Source organism: Mauremys reevesii, linkage group 15 (assembly GCF_016161935.1).
Source record: "Mauremys reevesii isolate NIE-2019 linkage group 15, ASM1616193v1, whole genome shotgun sequence".
NCBI lineage: Eukaryota > Metazoa > Chordata > Testudines > Geoemydidae > Mauremys > Mauremys reevesii.
The window spans coordinates 15,149,081-15,155,125 of record NC_052637.1 but is presented as its reverse complement, the minus strand read 5'-3'; positions in this window follow the sequence as shown (position 1 = coordinate 15,155,125).

Genomic DNA, 6,045 nt, shown 5'->3' with positions numbered 1-6,045 from the left:
TTCCATGGGAGCCCTCACTCATTCAGTGCACAGGGTGGATCGTGCTCACTGAATTAGCAGCTATTCAATGCTTTTATCCTAATCATTCAGTGAGGGCTCCAGGCCATATTTACTGCCACCCTCCAAATCCTGCACTAGATATAGAATTATATTATCTACTCAAGAGCTTTTCTGTGGTGCTCATCCCTATCTGAGCGTGTCAACTCATACTAATGACTTTAACTTCACAACATTCTTTTGAGGTAGGGAGGTTTCGTTATCTCCATTTTCCAGACGAGAAACTGAGGCACAGAGACACTGAGGCCAAAATTGTCCACTACCCTGAGACACCTAGGGCCTGATTTGCATTCTTATGGCATGTTACACGTTCACACCACACTACCCTGGAATTCATTGGCAGTGGTGAGTGTTTTCACTTTTGCAAATCAGGCCCCAAGCACTCACAGGATACTCCTGTGCCAGGGGCTGCAGGGAGCAGTGCTGGGCTGTTAAACCAGCCATGTGTCCCTCAGGGAAATGCCAACCCCAAGAGGGGAACATTCTTAACTGGGAGGACCTGGCAACTTTCCAAAGTCATGGCACTAGAATGCACACAAAAATCTGGAACCAAGAGACCAGTTTCTGACTTGCATGATCTTCCAGAGTGAAAAGGCATGGTGAATGACATGAGGCTATAATGTGAGAGAACTGGTACTTTTAGAAGGAGAAGGTATATGAGCAGGCAAAATCTCATGGATAAACAGGAATTCCCACCTGATGCAAAACTGTGAATGTGCAGAGCAATGAAGAAAACAACATATCCAGGCAGAAAGGAGCTCACAGTGAAGCCATGAAAGAATGAGAAAATCGTCCTCTTCATTATAACTTATTCTGAACAAAGACAGAAACAAACAAAATCAAACCCATGTTAGCAAACTGCTGGGATTACTCTACAAGTGCAGCGAATAAGCTGCAGGACACAGAGTGTTGCAGTACGAAGGCAAGAAGCTTACAAACATCCCATGCCATATGAAAACAAGACTAAACGTATCATTAAACCTTAGGCCTTGTCTACACTACAAGACTATTTCGAATCAACTTAGTTCGAATTTGTGGATTCGACCTTATGAAGTCGAATTTGTGTATCCATACTAAATACACTAATTCGAATTTCTGAGTCCATGTTCACGGGGCCAGCGTCGACTTTGGAAGTGGTGCACCGTGGGAAGCTATCCCACAGTTCCCGCAGTCCCCGCTGCCCATTGGAATGCTGGGTAGAGCCCCCAATGCCTGCTGGGGGGAGAAATGTGTCGAGGGTGGTTTTGGGTAAGTGTCGTCATTGAACCATCAATCACAACCTCCCTCCCTCCCTCCTTGAAAGCGCCTGCGGGCAATCTGTTCGTGCACTTTTCTGGTCAGTGACAGCGCGGACGCCACAGCACTGCAAGCATGGAGCCCGCTGCGATCATCGCCGTTTTCTCCTCCTCGCACTTTATCGTCCACCTCTTCCACAGTCAGCTGATGAGAAATTGGGCTACTTTTCAATGGTGCTGCAAGCACTGGGGGACCATAGGGGACGTTTTACAAACATCAACGTCGGGTGGCCGGGCAAGGTTCATGATGCGTGTATTTTCAGGAACTGTGGGCTGCTCAGACGCCTGCAGGAAGGTAGTTTCTTCCCGGACCACGAAATAACTGTTGTGGATGTGCAGATGCCTATAGTCATCCTCGGGGACCCAGCCTGCCCGCTAATGCACTTGCTCATGAAGCCCTATACAGGCGCCTGGGACAGCGACAAGGAACTCTTCAAATACCAGCGAGCAGCGAGCAGCGTGACCTGTGACTGTTCAGTTTCTTTACAGAGAAGCTGAACCTGCCCCTGTTTCTTTACCCAGTTACTGTTGACTCTCCTCTTCGGTTACATACCCGTTCACCCGTTACCCCCACTTCCAGCACACGTGTAAAATAAAATACATGTCCCATTATTACTTAACAAAGATTTCTTTATTCATGACATTTCGTGAAAGGGTTGAAACTGGAACGCAGGCTGTGCTGGGTAGGGTGTGCGGTGATGTAAAGACCGCCTCTAAACTCAAGGAATGACAGGCTCCTGCTCCTAGAGCGGTCCGCAGTGCCGGAATGCTTCTTTCAACGGAGCCTGCCATCCCTCTTTATGGAATTCTGTGTGCGGGAGGATATGTGACCTTGTGGTGGAGGAGGACGGATACAGATTCCTCAGCTGCGTGACTCAGCGGTCCAGGACAAGGACCGCTGTATAAGATCTGTAACCGCCTCCCCGCTGCAAAGTCACATCTCCCCGCCCACACTGATCCTGGAAACCACCTCCCATACCGACCAGGGTGCCTACTGACTGCACCGTGTGTGTGACCCGCTGCTGATCCTGCCCCCATGTCTGTACCCTGGGAAAGGTGACTGTCCTATGCAATTAACCACCCCCTTCCCCACGCCCCCCATTCAAACACAGTCTTCTTTGAAAAAACATAACGGAAACAGTAATTAACAGCAAAGCATTTTTATTAATTAAGTAGACAGTTAGGGGATGGGACTGGGATTGGGACTACTGTGAGTCTGGAAGTGAAGGACTTCGGCAAATGTAGGGTATGAGAGCTTTTGGGTACTTGAGCACTGTGCTGTGGTGCAGTGACAGTATTCACGTCCCCGGCCGCCCCTCCTCCTGATTATTTTCGATGAGGGGGGTATGGGACTTTGTGGCGGGGGAGTGCGGTTGCAGATACACTGCAGGGTGTCTCTGTCCTCCTGCGGTCCTGCAGAACATCCACAAGGCGCCTGAGCGTGTCCGTTTGCTCCCTCACTAGTCCAAGCAGCGTTTCAGTCGCCTGCTTGTCTTCCTCACGCCACCTCTCCTCCCGTTCGCTGTGTGAGCGCTGCCACAGAGAGACGGTCTCCCTCCACTGGCTCTGCTGGTCCACCTCTGCTAGGTAGCAGCCCATACGTTCCTCGAACATCTTGTCCCTTGTCTTTTTCTTTCGCCGCCTAATCTTTGCCAGCCTCTGCGAGGGGGATGCTGTGTCAGGTCTGGAGACAGTGGAAGCTGTGAGATGGGAAACAGGGAGTGAATTCCTTGCAAAGATACATTTTTGCGAACAATTAACTGAGTCTAGGCTGTCTCTGTGAATTCTGGGTTGAGACCCCTGTGCCTGCTGGGGCACAAATCATTTTCATGGTGGATTCTGGGTAAATGTCGCCAGTCATTACTTCCTCCGGGAAAGCAATGGCAGACAATCATTTCAAGCCCGTTTTCCCAGAATTGCCCTGGCATACGCCATAGCGTGGCAACCATGGACACTGTTTTGCCTTTTGTGTATGTCACCGTATGTGTACTAGATGCCGCTGACAGAGGCGGGCCAGCAGCGCTACACAGCAGCATGCTTTTGCTTTTGCATGACAGCTGAGATGGTTACCAGCCATATTGTACCATCCACCATACCATAAATTGGTAATAAGATGGTAATAAGATGGGCATGGTTACCTGTCCTTTTGCACTGCACCATTTGGTGCTGTCATAAGTGCCCCTGGCCGAGCAGCCAGGGGCGCAAAAGCAAAAATTGGGAATGACTCCCTGAGTCAATCCCTCCTTTTTGGTATCTAAAAATAGAATCAGTCCTGCCTAGATTATGGGCAAGTGTACTAGAGAACCACTGTATCATAGAACCAGAGAGCACAGCTGCTCTCTGTCCGATCCTGCATAAATTTGGAGCTGTATGCTATTCACAAGGGGGTGCTCCTGCAACACCACCACCTGTTCATTCCGGCCTTCCCACAGCCTTCCTGGGCTACCATACCATTGTCCCACCACTTGTGTGATGAAGTAATAAAGAATGCAGGAATAAGACACAGTGACTTGTTTGTGAGAAATGAGTAGAAGGAAGCCTCCAGCTGCAATGATAGTCCAGGCAGGACATTAATTACTGTGGATGAAGGAGCCCATCATCCCTCTGCTAGTCCCGGGGCAATTCAATCTTTTCTTTACACAGGAAGGGTGGGGGCTGATGGAGCTCAGCCCCCTGTTGCAATGATGAGGACGGTTACCAGCCATACTGCACCATCTACCATGAAAAATTAGGGCCAGGCGCCCTTGATCAACCTCACAGATGCTAGTACGCATGGTTACCAGTCCTTTTGCACTGCCCCATGTGCCAATAGGCTGATGTTGAGGACGGATACCCATCTTTTTGTACCATCAGCCATCCATAGCGTGGGGGGAGCAAGGATGTTGGTGTTGAGTACTGCACCATCGCGTCTATCTGCAGCATTCAGTAAAGATAGGGTGACATGTAAAAGAGTCAACAGAGGATTGTTTTCACTTCTGGTGGTGGGTGGGGTGTGTGCGCAAATTGCCGAACTATGCCCTGACCCACCGCAGACACTGTGTTTGACCCTAGAAGCATTTGGAGCTCATCCAAGAATGCAAATACTTTTCGGAGACAGCAGGAACTGTGGGATACCTTGCGTCCTCATTCCCCCCTCCCTCCATGAGCGTCCATTATATTCTTTGGCTTTCCGTTACGCTCGTCACGCAGCTGCGTGCTGAGTCTGTGCTATGCCGTCTGTCCGTAGATTTTTTAAAAATACTTTGGACCAGGCGTAAAATTACAGTAATTACCCTAATTAGATGCAGGAGTCTCCGAGCGAGATCACCCTGAGGAGGGTCACTGAAGGAGATAGAGAGCGCATGCTGCGTGAAAGCTAGCACGAACCAGGGCCCGATGCAGCCGTGCTCGGGGAGGCAGTGCTCCCTGAGTTCCTCATGAAAGCCTTGCGCGGAAAACTGTGCTACCACGGAGCACCCAATAAGGCAGCTCTCCCAGGAACCTCCTGCTGATGCTTTTCGATTAACGCAAGGAGAGATTCGTGGAGATCTCCAAGGATGATTTCTGTTCTATCCCCATATCTAGAGAGACCTCCTTTTCACACAGTTAAGATTCCTGTTATATTAAGAATAAAAGTTAACATGGTTAAAGCACTTACCGACTGCTCCTTCCCCTGATTCAGGGTCCGGGTTAATGGCCGGGGAGGGTTGTTGGGGGATCTCCGTGACGGTGATGAATAGATCCTGGCTGTCGGGGAAACCAGCGTTGTAAGCACTCTCGCCTGCCTCCTCCTCCACAAACCCTTCCTCATCTTCCCCGTCCGCGAACATCACCGAGGAACTGGCCGTCGACACTGTCCCATCGTCAGAGTCCACGGTCACTGGTGGGGCAGTGGTGGCAGGCTCCGTAGCGTCCGTTTGCCGCTTTGATTTTTTGGTAGCCTTGTCTGGGGTCCTTGATTTTCACGCGGCGCTGCGTTGCATCCCGCCTGTATCCTCTGTCTCTCATGGCTTTGGAGACCTTCTCGTAGGTCTTCGCATTCCCTGTTTTGGAGCGCAACTCCGAAAGCACAGACTCCTCGCCCCACACACCGATCAGATCGAAGAGTTCCCAGTCAGTCTTTGCTGGGTCCCTCTTTCTATTCACAGATAACATGAACTCCTCTGCTGGAGAGCTCTGCATCGTTGCAGGTGATGCGGAGGTCGCCCCGATGTCCAGCCAGGACGTCAGATTCAAAGTGCCCAGACAGGAAAATGAATTCAAATTTTCCCGGGTCATTTCCTGTGTGGCTGGTCAGAGAATCCAAGCTCCGACTGCTGCCCAGAGAGTCAACAGAGTGGTGCACTGTGGGATAGCTCCCGGAGCTACTAAGTTCGATTTGCATCCACACCTAGCCTAATTCGAGCTAGCCATGTCGAATTTAGCGTTATTCCACCTGTCGGGGTGGAGTACCGAATTCGAACTAAAGAGCCCTCTAGTTCGAATTAAATGGCTTCCTGGTGTGGACGGTTGAGCGGTTAGTTCGAATTAACGCTGCTAAATTCGAATTAAAGTCCTAGTGTAGACCAGGCCTTAGATTCTTGTATACATTGTTGCATGAAGCTGGCCAGATCTTTGATGTTACCCGGGTCCCTTTGTGTCTTCCCAGCAGTGCAGAGGGGCCAGAAAGCCAGTGTTGGCATCCAGCTGGGAATTCTGTCAACGTAGGGGAATC